The sequence below is a fragment of the Labrus mixtus genome, chromosome 7, assembly GCF_963584025.1.
Source record: "Labrus mixtus chromosome 7, fLabMix1.1, whole genome shotgun sequence".
NCBI lineage: Eukaryota > Metazoa > Chordata > Actinopteri > Labriformes > Labridae > Labrus > Labrus mixtus.
The window spans coordinates 17849203-17868174 of NC_083618.1; the positions used below are offsets into that span (position 1 = coordinate 17849203).

An 18972-nucleotide genomic window follows, 5' to 3' on the forward strand; every position below is an offset into this window, starting at 1 on the left:
TCTACCAACCAACTTTCATGTATGAATTACATTTTCCTGCATACCCAGCTACCCATCATACCGTCAAACACTTCCTTTAAAACCATTTCATATAATAAACTGGCCCTTTTGGCTTTTCTGCATCACATCTCCTCAATAGGCTATAAGTTTAGAATTGCTACAAAAACACATGTAGGCCTATACAAATAAAGCTTGGAATCACACAAATGAAATAACATTAAAGGGTCTGTAGATAGTGTGCTGTCGCCAAGAGAGCACAGCACAGTCATTCGGTTATCATTCTCTAAATCTGGCTGAGATTAATGTCTGCACTCCTTCCTGTCACCACCACAGCCCCTCTACCACGTACCTCCACTGGATGGCGCTAAAACACCAGTTAAGCACCACTTGCAGCCCCCACACACACCGGGATGAATCCGGCTGCTCTCTCAGCCGGCGGACACCTCAAATCCATTTCTCTGACTGCATGAAGACGCTGCCAAAACCCACCGGGAAGAGGAGGATTGTGACAAAAATATCATGTCTGAGCCCAGAAACTATGAGTGAAGGTCCGGCGTGTTGTCCAGATGCTGAGGACTCTCCGACGGAGGGGAAGTTGTGAGTCAGAGGCGGAGGACCTGAAGCAACTTTTATAGACTTTCAAGTCCGCCGAGTGCAAGTCGCAAAACAGCCCCAGTTCAGACTCGTAAGACTCGGGGACTTCGCTGTGGACAGCTTTGACACAAGTGCAGTATTTTAAGGTTATGTGTTGTCGAGGGCGTCTAGAAGCGGAAAGGAAATGGCATTTCTGGCTTTGGTGGTTGACAATGGAGAATAAATGAAAGGAACCTTTCCAGGGGATTAATTGACAGCACAACGACAGGTAAGTGTCATCAATTTTGTACAGTAAATTGCTGTATTTGTGGCTTTTATGACGCCTAAAATAACGGGAAATCATGTCATCAAACAATTAGCATACTGTGAATTTCTAAAACCTGAAATCTCACTTGTGACTGCGAAACAGCCAAGCAGCCAAACCTATGAATAAACTACCCTCATCGATTAGGACATCGATTGTTTCCAGTATGATAAATAGTTATTAGCCTATAACTTGTGAGACATCAGCAAGCTACTGGAAACTAATGACTTAAAGAAGTGGCGTGCAGGTGTAGCTCCAGGCTGCTGGCTTCATGCTGACTACATTGAGAGATCTGTGGAGCCACTTGAAACCATCGTTGAAAGCGCCAATTAGACCCCAAATAACAAGTTTTACCCAAGAGAGATCTGCCTACACGTGTTGGGCGCCCAAAGGTACTGATGGAGGTCCGTTACGTGTGCAGATATGTAAAGAAACTTGAATTAGAGACTATTTGTTGATGGAAATGAGCAATGTGTGAGAGTGCAGAGTGGTCATGTGATTATGGTTTCAGAAAATATACATTTGAAGTCTTTTACCTGATGAAGCACATGCAATCCTTTGAATCTATCACTCTATCTGTCTTTCTTGTCTGCTTATGATGCAGTGGAGTACTTCGTATCTGGTGTTCGTTTTTTTTTGGAACCCTTAATCCCCCCCCCCCCCCAAAAAAATAAATAAATAAATAGTGCAGAACATTTCTATATCCAAACTTAATGCACCCCTAAATATAAACATGGCTCCTACAGCCACATCAAATCTGCTCTGAAATTGGGACCTGGAGCTGAATCGCAGTGTGTGCCGTGTCCTCCATCAGCCTGATCCCCCTCAACTCTAAAATAAGAAGAAGAAGAAGAAGAAGAGGAGGAGAAAAAAAAGAAGCTCCAGTTATAAGCGGCTTGTTTGTGACTTAAGGAAAGTACAATGCTGTTATCTTGTTGGATTACGCTGAGAAGACACGGATGGAGTCCCTAATGAAAATGGCTCTTGTGTGTGCTGTCAGCTGCCCTGCACTCACACACAGACACGGACACACACACGCACACACACACACGTGCGCACACACACACACACACACACACACTCTCACTGTAGATATTTCTGATTATGCTTACACACCACTGTGAATATTTCTCTTTATTTTTTCCTCTCTCCCCCTTCCCACTTCCTCTCTTTCTTCCTCCCCCCCATCTCAGTCTATCTCCTCGTTCTTTCATCTGCCCTTCATCCCCTTGACAAGCCTTGTGCGGTCAGCGGTTTTTTTCCCTCCTCCCTCAATTAGTGCTATCATCGCATTTCATCCTGCGGAATATGGGGATGGTAATAACCTTACACTCCTATTGCAGGGTGATACAATTCTGCTGTGATTAATTGAAGTCCCCTCAGAGAGTCAGAGAAGGCGTACATCTTCCCTTTCACACTCACTGACAGCCAACCCATTATATTGTTTTATAGATCGCCGTCAGTAGCCCTTGAAGCCGCCTGCGGCCCGCTGTTGTTCTGGAGGGTTTTATTGTGCGATGTTATTGGTCGGTATTGCTGACAGGCAGAGCAAAGGCCACCGTGGGATTACTGGAGATGGGATCCCTGTGACAGTTCCAGTGGGTTTGACAGTTAATGCAGGAAACTTGGAAAAGATTTGTGCACTCTGTAGGGGTTGTTGTAAAAAAAAAAGGGATTTTTTTATGATTCTAAAGGCTTTTAATAAAGTTGAGCCTGTTGCTGTAAAAACAATGCAACCGTGACCTCGGCGTACTGCACTCTGGCATGCCAGCACTTTTTCTCTTCCAAATGGTCAAATAAGGGAGCTCTGTCTTCGGCCCTTCAAAATGTGAAGCTCCAGGTACAACTATAGCAGCAGCTTTGGAGCTGTCTGAAGTCAATATGCAACTTGTGGTTGGTTTTGTTTAAAGTAAAGGAATCAAGCTGGCAGTAACAAATGGATCGATGACTTTTAAACTTGCAACAATCATAAACACATGTTCAACTTTTTCAAATAGATCCAGTTTTGTCAGGTTTAGGTTCCAAACTAGCTCAAGTTAAGGCACTAACTAAAGTCCACATTCTTGTCACGTTCATTAGATGTATGAGATGCACTGCTTATTAGGCCTGCAAGATATTAGCATAATATGTGATGTGCGATAACATGATTCTTATTGTAATAATGACATGATGTGCAGTAAATAAACAAAAATGAAGTGTGACCTATTGAGTTTGCAACATGTCTCTTCTGAATACTAAATCAATTCATAAAGCTTTCTTTTCTTCCTCTAAATTGGCACCAATTGATCTGAGGGGAGCTAATAGCTATCTGGAGCTTCATGTCACTGCATCAAAATAGTTTGAAAGCATGTCCATTATATACATACAAAAGGTAAAATGTATCTATGTTAAGTGAGAAAGAATTGCACGGCGATAAAATCCGACTTTTGCAGTGTCTCGGGTACGACTGCTTATTTGCGTGATGACCATGAAATTTGGATTAATTTCACTGCCCAACTGTCAATAATGTAGCTCATGCAGATAATGTCCGTTAGATATGTTACATAACTGAGAGGTTTCCCACACTTGTGTTATTTATTTAAAATCAAGAGATTGGCACAGAAAAATAACACAGATTTCAATATTCAGTGATTATTGTCACCAAAAAAAAAAAAGACACATGTAAAAATGTCATTCTGTAAAATGTGTTAGTTGATTTTTATTTTTGTTCCATTTTCCCTCTTTCGTCCAAGTTTCTGTGACCCCCTTAGCGCCCCCTGGTGACCCCGCGGGGGTTAAACAAAGATCAATTCTCAACCTCATGGATGTAGGTCTTATACACGTTTGACCATTCCTTTGCCCCCATCTTAAGTGGACTATTGTTATTGTTATAATACTACACTGACTTCTTATGAAAGCAAAGAGCTCGAGGACTGCATCCAGAGGTACACCAGCATCATTTTATGACACGTTGGGCCACTGATCATGCTGTCACATCTGATGAATTGGGAATGAGTTCAGAATGGGCACGCATATCCCCAGATAAGTGCTGGAACAAAAAATGTCAAACATACTGCATCTCTAACCAGAAGACCAGCAGGGGGGTTAAACATTATCTTTGCAATTTCAGTTATGTGTGTTTTCAAATCCGCCATTACACAGATGTTGCAACAAACAGCAGAGCCTGAGGAAGGCAGCGCTCAGGCTGAAGCTTGGGGAAAGTACTTGATATGCATGAGCCACCAGGTGATTTCCAGAGGAAGAGAACACCGTGGATAAGAGGCTTGTCTCTAGTTTTAAGGAGCCACCCCAGGCAGTATTTGTGTTCTCCGCCGGCTTCCTGCTCGCTCTGTCAGATCAATAGGGCATGATATGAGAGTCTGGCATGTGTTTGCAGGCATGAGACAAAACAATACACTTTAGGTTTTTGCTTTCTATGTATATGTGTGTAGGCAGGGCCCTGTTGTAGTTGTATTATTAGGCTAACCCGTTGGGACTTTTCCAAATGTCTCAATGTTGCACTGATGTTTCTGCATTTTCCTCTAGAATGGGAAGGCCAAAGCTGCTTGAGATGCATGTACAGTACATGTGACAGCCTTGTGTCTTTTCAGAGAGAATGTATCGCTGCAGCATGACGAGTTAACCATAAAATCCAGGGTGTTGCATCATTTCAGAGACCCCGTATTCACCACCAGCCCCTGCGAAAAGGGGCTTAGCCGAACAATAAAAAGTCAGCCATCTATCTACATGATTACACCTGATTTCAGCACCTTGAGATTTGCTGCTCATAGGCTAATGTGTTTAGAAAGCGCCGTTTGTTCCACCTCTCGAAGTGCCTACTGGAGCTGCTGAGGTGAATCCATCGGGTGTTTAAAGGGAAATTCAAAACTCAACCATAGAGAACGATCTGCAGCACTGTTACGCTCGTGTGCAGCTCCTTCATGTACTGAGGAGGAGGAGGAGGAGGAGGAGGTGGTGGTGGTGGTGGGTGTGAGGAGAGCACATCCCATGTTTTATAGATGCCATTTAAAGGAGCATGCCCAAGATGGGCTGGCTGCAATGAACTGTAACCGCCGACAAAACACCAAGACAATAAACAAACAAATTGGTTTCCTGGAAGCCAGCAGTGTCCCTCTCACTTTCCCGGGGTTGATCCTTGCCGATGCGGCAAGCTGTTTTTTCCTCCGAGATTAGGCTGGGAAGCACAACTCCATCTCTTATTTATTCATGCTGATTTGCTGTGTGCTTGTTTGGTTGTGGGTGTGTATGAGTGTATGTGAGACAGAGGGAGAGGGTGCGTGTTCACAGCTGAAGTGCAGAAATCTCCCTAAAACTGGCTGCTTTTGCTGAGTGTTGATGTGAATCGGTTTTTTTTTCTCTTCATTTTGCACGTCATGCTTGGTGTACAGAATTCAGTAGCTCTTCTTGTTCTGTTTATGCTGTGTCTGTGTTTGTGATTGAATTGTATGAGTTTCCCCTGCTGTTCACTTCAGTGTACATGACTGAGACCAGCCTGCAGGGCTCCATCATGAAACGTCCAGATGACTCTGTTATAAAAACAGCTCATGTCATGCATTTAAAGGCATCCAACCAAGAATGGAGTCAACCCTTTCCTTAAACTCCTGAATTTTTTATGAGTATTTGTAAGAGGAATTTCTCCACCGTATAAATATATACAGAGTTCAAAATGGGGAGAGCGGTTGCGGCCCCTCTGGTTTCAAAGTGAACCCGGTGAGGTTGCTGACTAGTGGAACACTTCTATGTCCTTCATGGTTATACATTCTTTCTGCTGAATCATCAGTACAATAGATGAACAAAACCTTACAAAAACATTCATGTCTTTGATCGAAAAAGTCAGGGGAACAAGCTTTTGATCTGAAAAAAAAAAAAAGTAGAAAAAGATTTGAAAGAGTGTCTTGCTGCCAAGCTGAAAGCAGTGTTTCGATATTTTCTCCAGTTGAAAGCCTTTTACCACAGCCAACAGTGATGTCAAAGTGTCCCGAAGTTCACATTCAAATCACTACATTCAGGTGAAAAGTTAAACCAGTAAAGGACAGAGAGTTCTTGAAACTTTCAAGATACATTTTAGTCTTGTCAGATCAAATCTAAAATTTTAGCCGTTTACCTTGGAACATAAAGATGTTCTTGTTTTGAGAAGTGTGATGAACAAATCACCTTTGTTGCCATGTTTTTATTAGTTGTGGCCAGAAAATATTCTCTCAAATAAAAAATGCAATCAGATGAGAGTCATAGAAACACCCTCTTTTACATTAATTGTTACCCTCAGATGTGTCTCTTGACATCCCCCTTGACCCCAATTGTGGTGAATCCTGAGCTCAAGGTTGGGAGTGAAGAACATACTCCTTAAAATTGCATTCAGGTTTTAGTCCTTGTTCACTGCTTTCCCAATTCAGTCTTTTTATCCAGAATGATTTTTGTTTTTTTAGAAAGTCTTTAGACTTAAATGCCATTTTTGCAAATGACATAAAAGCTCCATGGAGACATGTTTCCAAATTACATTCAAATTGCATCCTACAGTTGCATCTTAGTCTGGACACTCTGGCAGCTCAAATCAGACTCAAGGTAACTTAATCAAGAGTGAGGGAAGTGACTCAGGGTCTTGCAGAAGAATCAACTTCTCCGTTGCAAAGTCTGTCTTGTGCAAAAAGTGCGACGATAGATTTCTGCACCGCACTGCAATACATGCTGCTATCTATTACGAGGGCATGACGGACCTCATGTCACCCTGCTTTTGCTCTAAAAAGTCTGTCATGTGCATAAGGAGTTAGTGATGTCTAGCTTGTACCACAGCAAACCATGCAGATAGTTTAAAGGGATCTGGAGACACAAATCTGAACTGATCACTTTTAAATGACACAGTAGACAGTATGACTGGAGGAACAAATCTGATTTGCCTGCAGTCTGCACAAACTCTTTGATTCACAATATGAATGTTTGAAATGTATTCTCTAATCTTTTGAAACATATCCAACTTCATTCCCCGATTATTTAAATATGTAGAGATGATGTCATGCAAACTAACTCCCATTCGTTAAGCCCACATGGTCCTGTTAGTCCTGAAAATAGTTTGTGTTCAGTGTAAGAGCCATTTGACTCAGCTCTGTAACTTCTCCAGCTGACTTTTCAAGTGCTGTGGACGCTGAGGACAATGAGGTTTGAGTGGAGAAGAGCCTCAGCAGAGCTTAGGAATCCACTCTTCCATGGAGTTGGTTTTAGGCATTAGGCTTTTCTACCAACCCCACTTTTTCTCCCTCTTTCTCTCTCTTTTTCTTCCTCCTCCAGTCAGTCGCTCTGTTCTCCCTCCTTGAGGTAGAGTCAGTCACTATTTGGCAGCTTTCACTCTCAATACTGTGCCATTGAGCTGAATTCCCATCAGCCCCTTCTCCAGCACAGGAGCGAGGAACTCAATTCTCCTACCCCTTAACCATTGGCCCAGTGAAAAGGTTGGGGAATAGCAGATTTTAAGAAGCCCACTTCTGAACCTTGGGTTCTATTGGGGGTAAGGGAGCCCTGTTATTTTTGTTGCCAGTTTTTCCCCATCCCTGTCTCTCTCTCTCTCTCTCTCTCTCTCTCTCTCTTGTTTTGCCTGAGGGTCCATAGCAGTATTTCTTCCCCCCTCTCATACTCTTTTCTTGTGTTGTTGTCAAGCTCCACCTCATGCCTGTAATCATTAGACTGCAATTTGGGCAGAAAATTGCAATTACAGGGTTTTAAAATGAGCCTGTTATTTTCCACGCTTGTCATTTCTTTGTTGAGAAAACAGCAGAACGGCTACTCTGTTGTGATTATAATTGAATGTATCGGACTTGATGAAATTGGCAATAAATGGCAGAGGTCTCTTAATTAGTTTCATTCGGAAAAAAAATGAAGGATAAAAAAAAATGAGGCAGGCAATTGCCTCCTGTGGTTTTGCTTTCATGGTTTTGGCCGGCCCTTCTCCTTCTGCCCTCCTCGCCTCAAACAATGGCAGGCCGGTCGAGTTTCTCCATCATCTGATCGCAGCAAATGAAGAACGGAGGACTCTTCAAAGCAGGCTGCTATCTTCAAAAGGAAATGAACCCCTGTCATTAAGTGCATTGTGCAGAAGCCAAACGCCTGAGCCTTGATCTAATGTACAAGATGAGAATGAGAAGCAGAAATCTGGGTGTTATCTCTCCACCATGATAGAATTAGCTCAAGGGTAGCTGCAGTTCAAGCTTCTCTTTCATCCGCTCAAACGGGCCTCCTCTATCAGTCAGTCATGTGTATGATATTACTTGCACTATAAATACGCACAGAATACTTTTGCTGTTATTATTCTCGAGCAGTTTGATTGACCAGTCAGCCGTTAGTGAAACAAACTGATGAAGCACAGTAGTGTCTGTTAGGATGTACTGGCTTATTATGCCCCAAGTCATATGTGTAAATACATTTATGCAAAGAAGGAACATATTGAGACTTGGTCTGTGTGACATTTTACTACAATATTTAGAATTCAAAACCACTGTGGTCACTCAAAACAAATCTGTCATTAAACCCAACTCTACAATCAACCATTTAACACACACCTCGAGATTGAAGCTGAAATAAAAATGATTATTCAAAAAAATCACTTGCAATAATCAAATGTGTTTTTTTCAAACCCAGATTGGTTTGTGATGCTTATTTATGAATATTATATTTTTCTTATGTTATTAAGATGTTACATCAAGTTTGTATTCATTTGAGTTGGTTTTGCTTTAAAGGTATATTATGTAGAATTTTATTACAATGTTGACATTAAAATATCTACATTTATTAAAAATTGACTAAATCTATGGTCAGTGTTTCCCCTACCATTATTTTATATTATTTATATTTATATTAGGGGGGTGGCCCCTTTTTGAATTTTTTATTTTATTTTATTTTTTAAGATTTATTTTTGGGCTTTTTGTGCCTTTATTGTAGAGATGGGGTAGTCGGAAATCAGGGAAAGAAGTCATTTAAGGATACCTTTCCGATAGAACAGGACAGCTGTCATTAAAAGTAAGGCATGAATACCAAGATTCCTTCAAGTGTTTTTGTCGGCGACTGTTTGCTGTATGTGCTGCTGTGATAAAAACGTCATTTAAATTATACTCAGATACATCATCGGTAAACATATTCTCTTCCCCAGGTCGGTTTCGCCTGTTCGTATGGACTATGACAACTCAGAGTTTGTTTTCATCAGAGGTGGAGGTGGAGTAGCAGAGAGAACTCCCATGATTCCCTCTTTTGTTATTGTTTTGATTGAGAGCCCCCTGGTGGTCAAAGAAAAGATAAAATCTTGAATAGTTTCCACACCAACGGGTTATTATAACTCTCTTGATTTACGTCGCTTTGGGCAGAAGCGTCGGCTGAATGAATCGTAGAATTGTTCAGACAGCTCTGTTGAAAATGTGGCTCCTAAAGAGTTACTGACATAGTGAACAAAACCCGACTCATTATTTAGATTCATGGAGAAGCGTTTTGATTCATATTGATGTTAAAATGCACAGTTTGAGTCATTACCAGCTGAGGAGTGGAACAGTTATATCATGAATGTCTTTTTTCCCCCTTTTTTGTCGCACAGAAAAACCCATTTGATTGATGATCAAAATCTGCGATCCGATCTGAACCGTGGGATTTGTGATCAGTAACACTAATACAACGCTGGAATATAGACGTGTTGCCCTTATTTACATATAGTCAAAGGTTAGGACACTGAAGCCATGGTGTCACAATGTCAGTTCACAAACATACCACTGAAATCATTTTAGCTTCTTTCAATTTGTTTATTCAACCTGTGGGTGAGCTTTCAAAGCTGAGCACACTCCAGTTTCATCCTGAGGTTGAACACAACAGCCACCAGCCACCAGCCTCTCGTCTACATCGCAGAGGAATCATAACTCTAGTTTAACTCCCTAAATACAATACATGACAGCCTGCTTACAGCATTGATCTTTCCATTGATTTTATGAGGGACAATTAGGTGGGTATAGAGATTGTAGTGAGGGGACATTTCATGTTGTAAAGAGGTCCTCCTCCTCGCAGTGTAGCTCTCTCGCTCACACCCTGCATGAGTCCATGTGAACATTTCCTAAGCTTAGCGGCTCTTGGAGATTCCCTTATCATTTCCCAGTCCTTCCTCGGCTGTATCTGTTCAGCACAGCGAGGATTTTCCTGTTACTGCAGCACATTTCTGATGCTCAGATTGATGTCCCTGTTTTCAGACCAGCATCAATTTTCTGATAAAAGGCCCGAATTATAAGCCTTGGGATGGAAAACAATTTTGTTCCCTCTCCCTCGCTGTTCTCTTTCGTCTTGCTTGCACTCTGTCTTTCGTTCAAACACACATGATCACACACACACACACACACACACACACACACACACAGACAACACACCGCGCGGAGTGACTAATTTCTCCTGGGCTTTGGACTTTGGCATGAGGGAGGGTGAGAAGGAGAAAATGAAAGACGGAGGAGAAGCGGTGGTGCACTGGCAGCTCAGAGGAAGCCACCCACATCGAAGGAGCCTGATACCAGCATCTTCTTTGTCCTCCCGTTTGTCTGTTCTGTTTCTCAAACCAGTACGAGCCCAGAGCAACCAGCATGCGTGTAGCCTCACAGGGACGGTGTCAATTTGATCATTGTTTACTCCCCAGTTTGGAGTACTGGAGGCACATCACAGGCAATGTGTGCTGTGTGTTCCCATCTGCGAGGAAGATCTGAAACCTAAGTGTCATGTTTTTGCATCCAATTTGAGTCGTCTTTGATGGATTCTGTGGAGAGGAATGGCTGCCAGTCAGTAGGGCTTTGTTTACTCTGTGCAACCTGCTGAGAACTGGCTGCTACACATTTCAGCTGCTGCAGAGTCACACATTCTGCCATTGTACAATTCAGTGTAATATCCAGCAGAAAGAGGTGTGTAAACTTGTAGTTTTACAAATACTGTTTTACAAATACTGTACAAATAATGCCCTATAGTCATTTAGAGAACTGCTTTTAATTGCAGAGCCATTATAGAAAAATAACAAGTATTCATTTGAAAACCTCGTCATGAAAACTTCAAAGTGCATGGAGGGTTGTGTTGAATCAGTATGTTAGCCTAGGGCGAGATATACAGTATGACTCATCATATTTCCATGTCTCTGTTTTAGAAGTTGTGTCGTCTCCATGCACTTTTGGCAACACCTTATCACAAATATTTATAGTGGAGTAGAGTCCTGAAATCTCAAACGAACTCTGGTGCGTACCAAAGAACCGCCCTCAGGTCCACTTCAAAACGTGGCCCCAGTTCCATTCCATGTGCACCAGATTTCAGTTCGCCGTAGGTGAGAAAGCGTTCTGGACTTATCAAGGGAAGTGAACTAAAATGCAGTTCCTTGTGGTTTGAATATCTGTAAACAATCTGTAAACAATTTCAAATAGGTTTGCAAAACGTGGCTAACGTTAGCATTGCTAACAACACCAGCCTTCAGTCCTCCTTGTAGGTAAACATGCACATGGCTGGGCTATGTGTAGTTATACATGGCTCCAGTTGATATGCCGCTTTAACCTGACTCAGCCTACATAAAACTTTATCTCCATTTTATAAATGAAAATACTCCCAAACTGCAGTGCGATATTAGCTAACTTTTTAATGGAGCTCTGCCTCTCTACAATCATTTATCATAGAAAAAAATAACATCATGTTTTCCAGGTCGTAGCTGCTCTTTGGTTCAGCAATGAGATGATTTGATGGGTTAACTTTATAAAAAAAAACAGAAGCTAAAGAGCATCTGACTCAAATCCTTTGATGAATGGCTGCAGATTTGACGTTTATAAAGTGAGAGAGTGAGAAACCAATCACCATGATGACAGTCAAGTCAGCAGCTGCTGCTAATTGCTACTGGTATTTATTAACTGAATAACTGAATAACTTCATGATAAGCCATGTCAATCTGCAGTTATACAACTTAGTGAATCAATAAATGCTTTTGAGTATTCCCTTTTTTTTTTTTTTTTAGCTTTTTAATTGAGGTTTTACTTCCAGAATAATACGAGAATAATCTCAAAATAAGAGAGTGTAAACTAGAATTTCCCTCAGGGACTAATAAAGTTTGTAAAATAAATGTAAATCTATTTTACACATTGCTCCTTAATAGGATATAAGTGTTAAAAAGTAAGTAGGGCAAGACAGACACTTTAGGCCATTGCCAGGACATGCATGTATTTACACTGTGTCAAAATGACTATTTTACATGCAGATGCATAGAATGATGTTGTCAGAATTGCCGAAGCTAGTATTATGTAGCACTTAACATGCACTTACAGGATGTCACCCTACTCAACCACTGACACTGAACACCTCTCTGTCTCACGATTAGAAACATAATGGAGGTAATTCCTGCTGCCATTCCCTCCCTCTCTTTTGAACATCCCTTAACACCTCTTCCCCCGGCCCCCTAATTCATTTAAACATTTAAAACAGGGATCTCAATTATTCATGTCCCCCAGCCGTCTGTGGCCGTGGCCCTGGCCTCCTGCGGCACCCCGAGTGAGTGGAGTGCGTCCGAATGGACACAATCCCAGGCTGCTCATTAGCCGATGCCTCGGTTGACGCCAGAGGCCTAATGCACTCGCGCTGTCTGCTCGCTGTCCCTGCCAGTCCTGCATGTTGTCTCTCTCTCTTTCTCACAAGGAGGGAGGGAGTTTTTTTGTTTCGCAGAAATGTCTTGGCTTAAAAGGTTTAAAAAGTGGTTTCAACTCATTGACCCTGTGAAAGGAGAGAATTTGTCAGACAAGGGGTTGGATGTCAAGGAAAAGTCTGTTCATGGCAGAACCACAGAAGTCATGACCGATGTGAGTGACATCACTTTTCTCCCTTTTCACGGCCTTCTATCTCTGAACTTCTCTCCTTGTTTCGTTCTATGGAGCCTTGTCGTTAATTCTCCTTCATTCAGCTCAGCGTGTGGGTGGTACAAGGTTCGCTCCTCTGCCTTTTTCCTAATTTAAAAGCAGTCTGCACCAGAAGAGGCGGTTCAAAGGGGGTCATTATTCCGAGCGAAGTTTAGTAATTAAGAATCATACAAGAAATACTGTCAGTCTTTTCTGCCACTTAAAAAGAGAAGACAGGTTTTGCTTTTTTTTTGAAGAAGATTTATTAAATGATCTGCTTTAACAACTTATCTTCATCATATCTGAAGTTTCAGTCAGAGAGGGAGAATGTGTGCCAGAAGAAAATCCTGCAGTTTTTTTGTTCAAGCGACGCTGTAGAGCAAAGTAATATCAACTTAGAACAATTGCTAGTAAAATTGAACAAACAGATCTTTTCTCCTGCGCTATTTTCCAAAAGACAAAAGGCACAGTCAGTCAGTCTCAGTGGCACAAAGTACAACAATCACAAAAGCTCCTTTACCAAATTGACTGCCAAGCCTCTAAACGGAAGCAGAACAACACTTACAGTTGTTAGAAGCTCAATCAAACACTGTGCAGCTAAAGTTGATCAAGCAGAGCAACATGTGAAACTTACTGTAGCTTACTGCTCACTGAAGGGAATGAATAAAATAAATGACATTCACTTCTTCTCATTCTTTATTAGTATTTGCCAATATTTTTGATTATTTTTAAACTCCACTGGATTGCACAGAGATTGTATCGATCACATGCATACACTCTATGCACCCTGCAGCACAGTATATTATACATTATACAGTATACTAGCGTCCCTCTCCCATTGGCTCAAGGTGAATTCTCCGGAGAAAAAATACCAGGGTTCTGGCAGGAGAAACTCGGGGTGAAGTCTGAACTAAAAATGTGGCTGTTCACTCGTACAGCTCCTCCGGCAAATATCAGGAGTTTTTCAGGAGTTTTATGCAAGTGTGCAAGCCCAATAAGTTGGTCATGTTTGATTTTCCCGCAGTGACTCAGGAACTCGTACCTTCAGTGAGGCGTGCACCAGCTTTGCTTATTTTAGTAATTCTGATTTCCTGAAGAGAAACTGGACAACAAATATGTTGTTATATGAAAAGCATTGTTTGTGTGAGCAAGGCAGAATGCAAGTGTTTAACAGCCTCTTATAAATATTTGGAATTTGGGGCGGCTGCTGTTGACTTTTTGTTGTTGATACATCTCTGTGTTTGTCCAGCTCAGTCATGTTTTATTCAGCTCTTCAGTTAAAGGTTATTTAATAGCTGCAGTTAAATATTTCTTGTAGCACTTTACAGTTAGTTCATTATAGCTGATTCTGTCCTCTTTTTTTTTGGGGGGGGGGGGGGGGGGGGGGGTTCAAACTGAGGAAGGTGGATGCATATTCATATTTATACATGTTGGAAAACTGGCAGAGCGACCAAGATTTACAAAAGGCTCAGTGTTGCCTTTACCACCTGTGATGTAATGTTGTGCTAGGGTGCCAATTTGTTTGTAGATTTTTGTTTACTGTTTTGGAATAGTACATACTGTAAATAGAAGCAATGCAATTAATAATAAAAGTAAATCTGATTTCACTGGCTATGACCCTGATGCGTCCTAGGCTAAATAAAAACAATGCACACTGTTTTGCACTGCTAGAAAAGCATTTCAAATACTGTGAGAGGACCTCCAGGTAAACGTCAGGCAGACAACAAATCAACACCAGAAGTCACAACTAGGGTCCGAACGATAGGGGATTTTTTGGGATCCGATACAATATAAATTTTAGGAAGAAAAAAGATTATTTCGATATATTGGCCGAAATCTTTCTTAGATCTACTGCTGTTCGATCTGTAGAGATAAATAGATATAGATAAACACATGAATTATGTTAATCCCTCAAATGCAGCTAACAAAAACTTGTGGAAAAGATATATAACAAAGATGAGATGGTCACTCAACTGGAAAGTAACTGCGCATGTACATGCATCACAGCCTGACACTCTGGAGAGTGATGATGCTTGTTGTAATCCATATAGCGCCCTCTGCTGGTGAAAGAAAACTGCTAGTTTAAGACAATGAAACTCAAATGTAATGCTATTTGACAAGTGATTACATCTAGTAATATCAGCGCCTATCTGATATAAAATCAGCCGATACCGAAAGTCACTGGAAACGATAATATCAGCCGATATTATAGGCTGACCGATTAATCGGTCGGGCTCCAGTTACAACCTCTAAAACAAAGCCATGGAAATATGACGAGCCATATCTCGCCCTCGGCTTATAAACTGAATCAACACTCCATGCACTTTTCGCAACACATTGTCACAAATATTTATAATGGATTGGAGGCCGACCAATACAGGACTTCTTGAAAGACTACACCCAACATGAAAATTTATAAAATGTAGCTGTTAGATCAGTAGGAATGTTTTTAAATCATCGTTTGTCTTCCTGTGGCTGACCCTCCGGTCAGGAATTCATGCCGTGTTGTGCTTTTAATTCATATTCAATAGTTTTTTCTCTTATTAGAACCAGAATTACTTTCACTGATTCTAACTGTACCAGCTGAGAAGTCTGAATGAATGAATGGCTCTGCTCAGAGGGATTTCTGTTTGGATTGCTAATGCTCGACCTTGATAACAAGCTGTAGAAACCAAAAAAAAAAAACAGAAAAGAAAAGAAGAAAAAAAAAAAGAGGCTGGTTGTTGAGTGCTTTTTTTCTCCTGAAACACAAAGCCTGCAGAACAGCGGCCTGTCACGGATGCCTGAGTGCTGGCCTGACCACTGTATTAGAACTGTGCAAGAAATCAATTCAGGAAATATAGAGGCAATTATTTTGTCTCCCACACTCGCTGACAAAGTAGCAGCTAAGCGAGCCAAGAAGAAAATACAGAATTAAATAGAAGAAAATAAATAAGTCTCCTCTGTGTTGTTGGGGGACGCTGTGTAAAGAAGATGTGGGTGATTTTAAATCCTGTATAGCTCTGCAAAGCATCTGTAATTAATGAGGTTTGTAAAAGTTATTGATTTGCTTATAGTGATATCTTACGGTGCATATGGATGGAATATAGACTTAGAAAAGCTTAAAATTAAATCTCATTCTTAAAGCTAAAGCACTTATTTATTCTTTATGTCTTTTATAGGCCTCTTGTGCACAAGCAAAATACTCTGACGTTGTCCAGGAGGGGTGCTTCCTCGACTGCAAACAGCCTAACCTCTCACCCATACACTGTAAATATTAATGGACCAAGCCTGAGTGACGTTAGCCATCTGTTACTGCAGGGGGCTCCGGAGGCTCATCGGCTGCAGCCGCCATGCTTTCAGTCAACCAAACAACAGGCTGAGAGCTGGAGCGGAGGCGGGTTTTAAGCCTCTTGACAAACTGTTACATCACGCCCACCTGTCAATCATGTCAGCCACGCGCCTAACTATGGATAACACGTATCGTTTTCAAAATTAAAACAGCAATTTGAAATAATTCATCCCTCGTTCGGTGTGTGCCAGTGAAGACAATAACTAATCAGACCTATTTCGTTATTGTACCAGGCTGTGAACATGTTTCTTTAAGCTGTAAAAACTGCTTTTTTGCTTGTTGTGTGTATGTGTCTTCTGGTGTTCCTGGAGCCAGCCTCTAGCGGACACTTGACGAGCTCTTTTGATTTTGCACTTCCGCATTGGCTTCATTTTTCAACACCGGAGGTTGCCGCCTGCTCTTTTGAGAACTGAAGCAGACTTTTTCCTTCTAGCCCTCCTAAAAATAAAGTCTGTGTGAACTCGGTTTGTGAATACTTTTCAGGACCTGAAATCGTCAGGAGCTCATGAGTAAAAGAGTCTACATCGAGCTCTGCTCTGTAGCAGGTACTCTGGGATATGAATCATGGACAGGATGTCTGTCTTATTTTACCCTTAGAGTTCATCGAGTGCCATCCATGGAGAAGAAGATTGATCGTGTTTCCTTTTTCCGTCCTCAAGCCAGTGTTTTTGTTTGTACATTTAAACTCCTCATAGTTACTGATGGCTCCATTTTTACAGGCAGCAGAGTAAATGTAAATAAATGTGGATGATTAGGGAAGACAATCAGGAATTCAGTTGAGAACATTAAAGAAAACCGCTTAAAAACAACGTTCCCGTCTGCCTGCTAAAATACTTTAAATGAAACTAAACTCTTGCAATTGTTTCCACTGATCACTTCTTTTGATTCATGGTTTCGACTCACAGCCGTAAAATCATCCTCATTAGTGTCCTTAAACAATCCGAGCGGATTCCTGATTGATTCTATATTTCATTTCTGTCATCACGTCGTGTGAGTTCTGCCGTTGCACTCCCTGGTCGGATCTCAGAATCTCATTACGTCTCTCGCGCAGCGCCGTTCACACTCTTATTTTCCCGTCAAATGAGGTGTGCAGAGATCAGCTGTAAGCCATCAGCAACAGAGGCCAAATTGGAAGGGTAATATACTCCTACTAATGCAAAGATGCACAGCTGCCATCTATGTATTAGCATTTGGGAACAACTGAAAGCTCATAATCCTGGGGATAATTAAAAAAGGGCAATCCCCCCCCCCCCCCCCCCCCCCCCCCTCTGTACGGCCTATTATCTTCAAATGAGGTCTGTGAGAAGTGAAGGAGACACGGGGAGGAAAAGAGTGAGCCGATAGTTTGACATCACAGTTTGTGCAGCCAGAGCAGAATTAATGGTGTGAGACTTGACGGACAGTGATTCTGTATTAAGATATGGAAGATCTCGCCCTGAAGGCCTCATACAGGCACCACTGGGACCACACAGTTGGACACAGATTTGGACATTTGCATTACAGCGAGGGTTTTTAGAGGGAATCTCCCCTCGAAGAGCAGAAAAGACTTGGCTTCAGATACAGCCCGTCCTTTCCAAAGAGCGTGCTTCTACGAATCTGACAGAACATCATCGTGACGGCTGTGACGAGGAGAATAAATCCTCGCTGAAATGGGAAGAAAATGAAGCGGTTCTGGCTCACTGCTAATGAACTGTGATATGTTATAGAAGCTGTCACTTCCATCTGTGAAGTGAAAAGCTGAAAGGCTGCGGGGATGGGAGACTGTATGTTTCTGGCTCATCAGTCCTCGCAGGCAGTTTGGTGTACGTGAAACGCAAAAACCACGAGGTGATCTTTTCCTCAAGTCTACCGTGGATAAATAAAGGTTAATACATCCAGCTCCTGAGACCCTGGCTTAACATCCCTATACAGCACAAACACCGGATAACTGTGCTCCAGTACAATTTTCTCTTTCTAGTTTCATTCAAGCTCGAGTCGATTCTCTGAAAGGGTTGGTTCGGGGTTTTATTACATGACTTTTACTTTTTTAGCTCTAGCTGTTGTTCATCGTTCATGATATAATTTTACGTACCAAAATAACAGCTGAGAACTGGGAAAGTGGAACCATTACAAACAAAAAGGTCCATCAAGTCAACCAATATAAGCATTCAAATGATCAGAAAAAAACCCTTATGTTGAATACAAATCAAAGTCGAACCAACTTTTAGATTTTTGCATGCTCGCTTCCAATATTATAATTGTGCCTGGTTGGGTTTGACCTCCAAGTAACTTGTTGAAAAAAACTTTCTGGACTTGGCCAAGATGACGGCACCAAAATAGAACTGTTGTTTTGTGGCCTGGATTTTGGCTTTTGGTTGCACAATCTTGTTTGATGGAGCCAAAAGTGCTGCTGACACCAATATCTGCTAATAAGTTCTTACATTATAATTAAGTAATTTAAGAATTAACCCTGACCACAAAACTTGGGTACTTCCTGGTGGTCTGTTAGATCTTTTAAATGCACAGCGAGTGATATGGATTATGATATTTGCATTAAAAAATATCTGAAAGCATAACTGAGAGGTTGTTGTATGATGGACTGCGTTTACATGGACTTGATAATATAAGGGATATACATCTTATCCTGTCTACCCCAATCCTATTTTCAAACCTGGCACAATGGCTGTTCATCATGAGTCTGGTTCTGCCCAAGAGTTCTGCCTCTTTAAAGGACGTTGTTCTTGCCACTGTAACTTTTGCTAAATGTTGCGAAGTGGTCATGATGGAGTGACGTTGGGTCTTTGTGATAAAACAATGAGTAAGGTCTTTAGCTGCTTCATTTAAAGTATCTCGAGATAACACTTGTTAGGAATTGGCGCTGTACAAATATAGATTGATTGCTTGGA

At 41.5% G+C, this 18972-nt stretch overlaps 1 protein-coding gene across 1 annotated transcript in view; it reads left to right on the top strand.

The window, feature by feature from the left end:
• The first annotated feature begins 409 nt into the window (after nt 1–409).
• tafa3a (TAFA chemokine like family member 3a) overlaps nt 410–18972 on the top strand; it is a 113512-nt gene continuing 94949 nt past the window's right edge. The window contains exon 1 of the mRNA XM_061043366.1: nt 410–862. The gene's annotated coding sequence lies outside the window, so the exon portion shown is untranslated. The remainder of the gene's footprint in view (nt 863–18972) is intronic.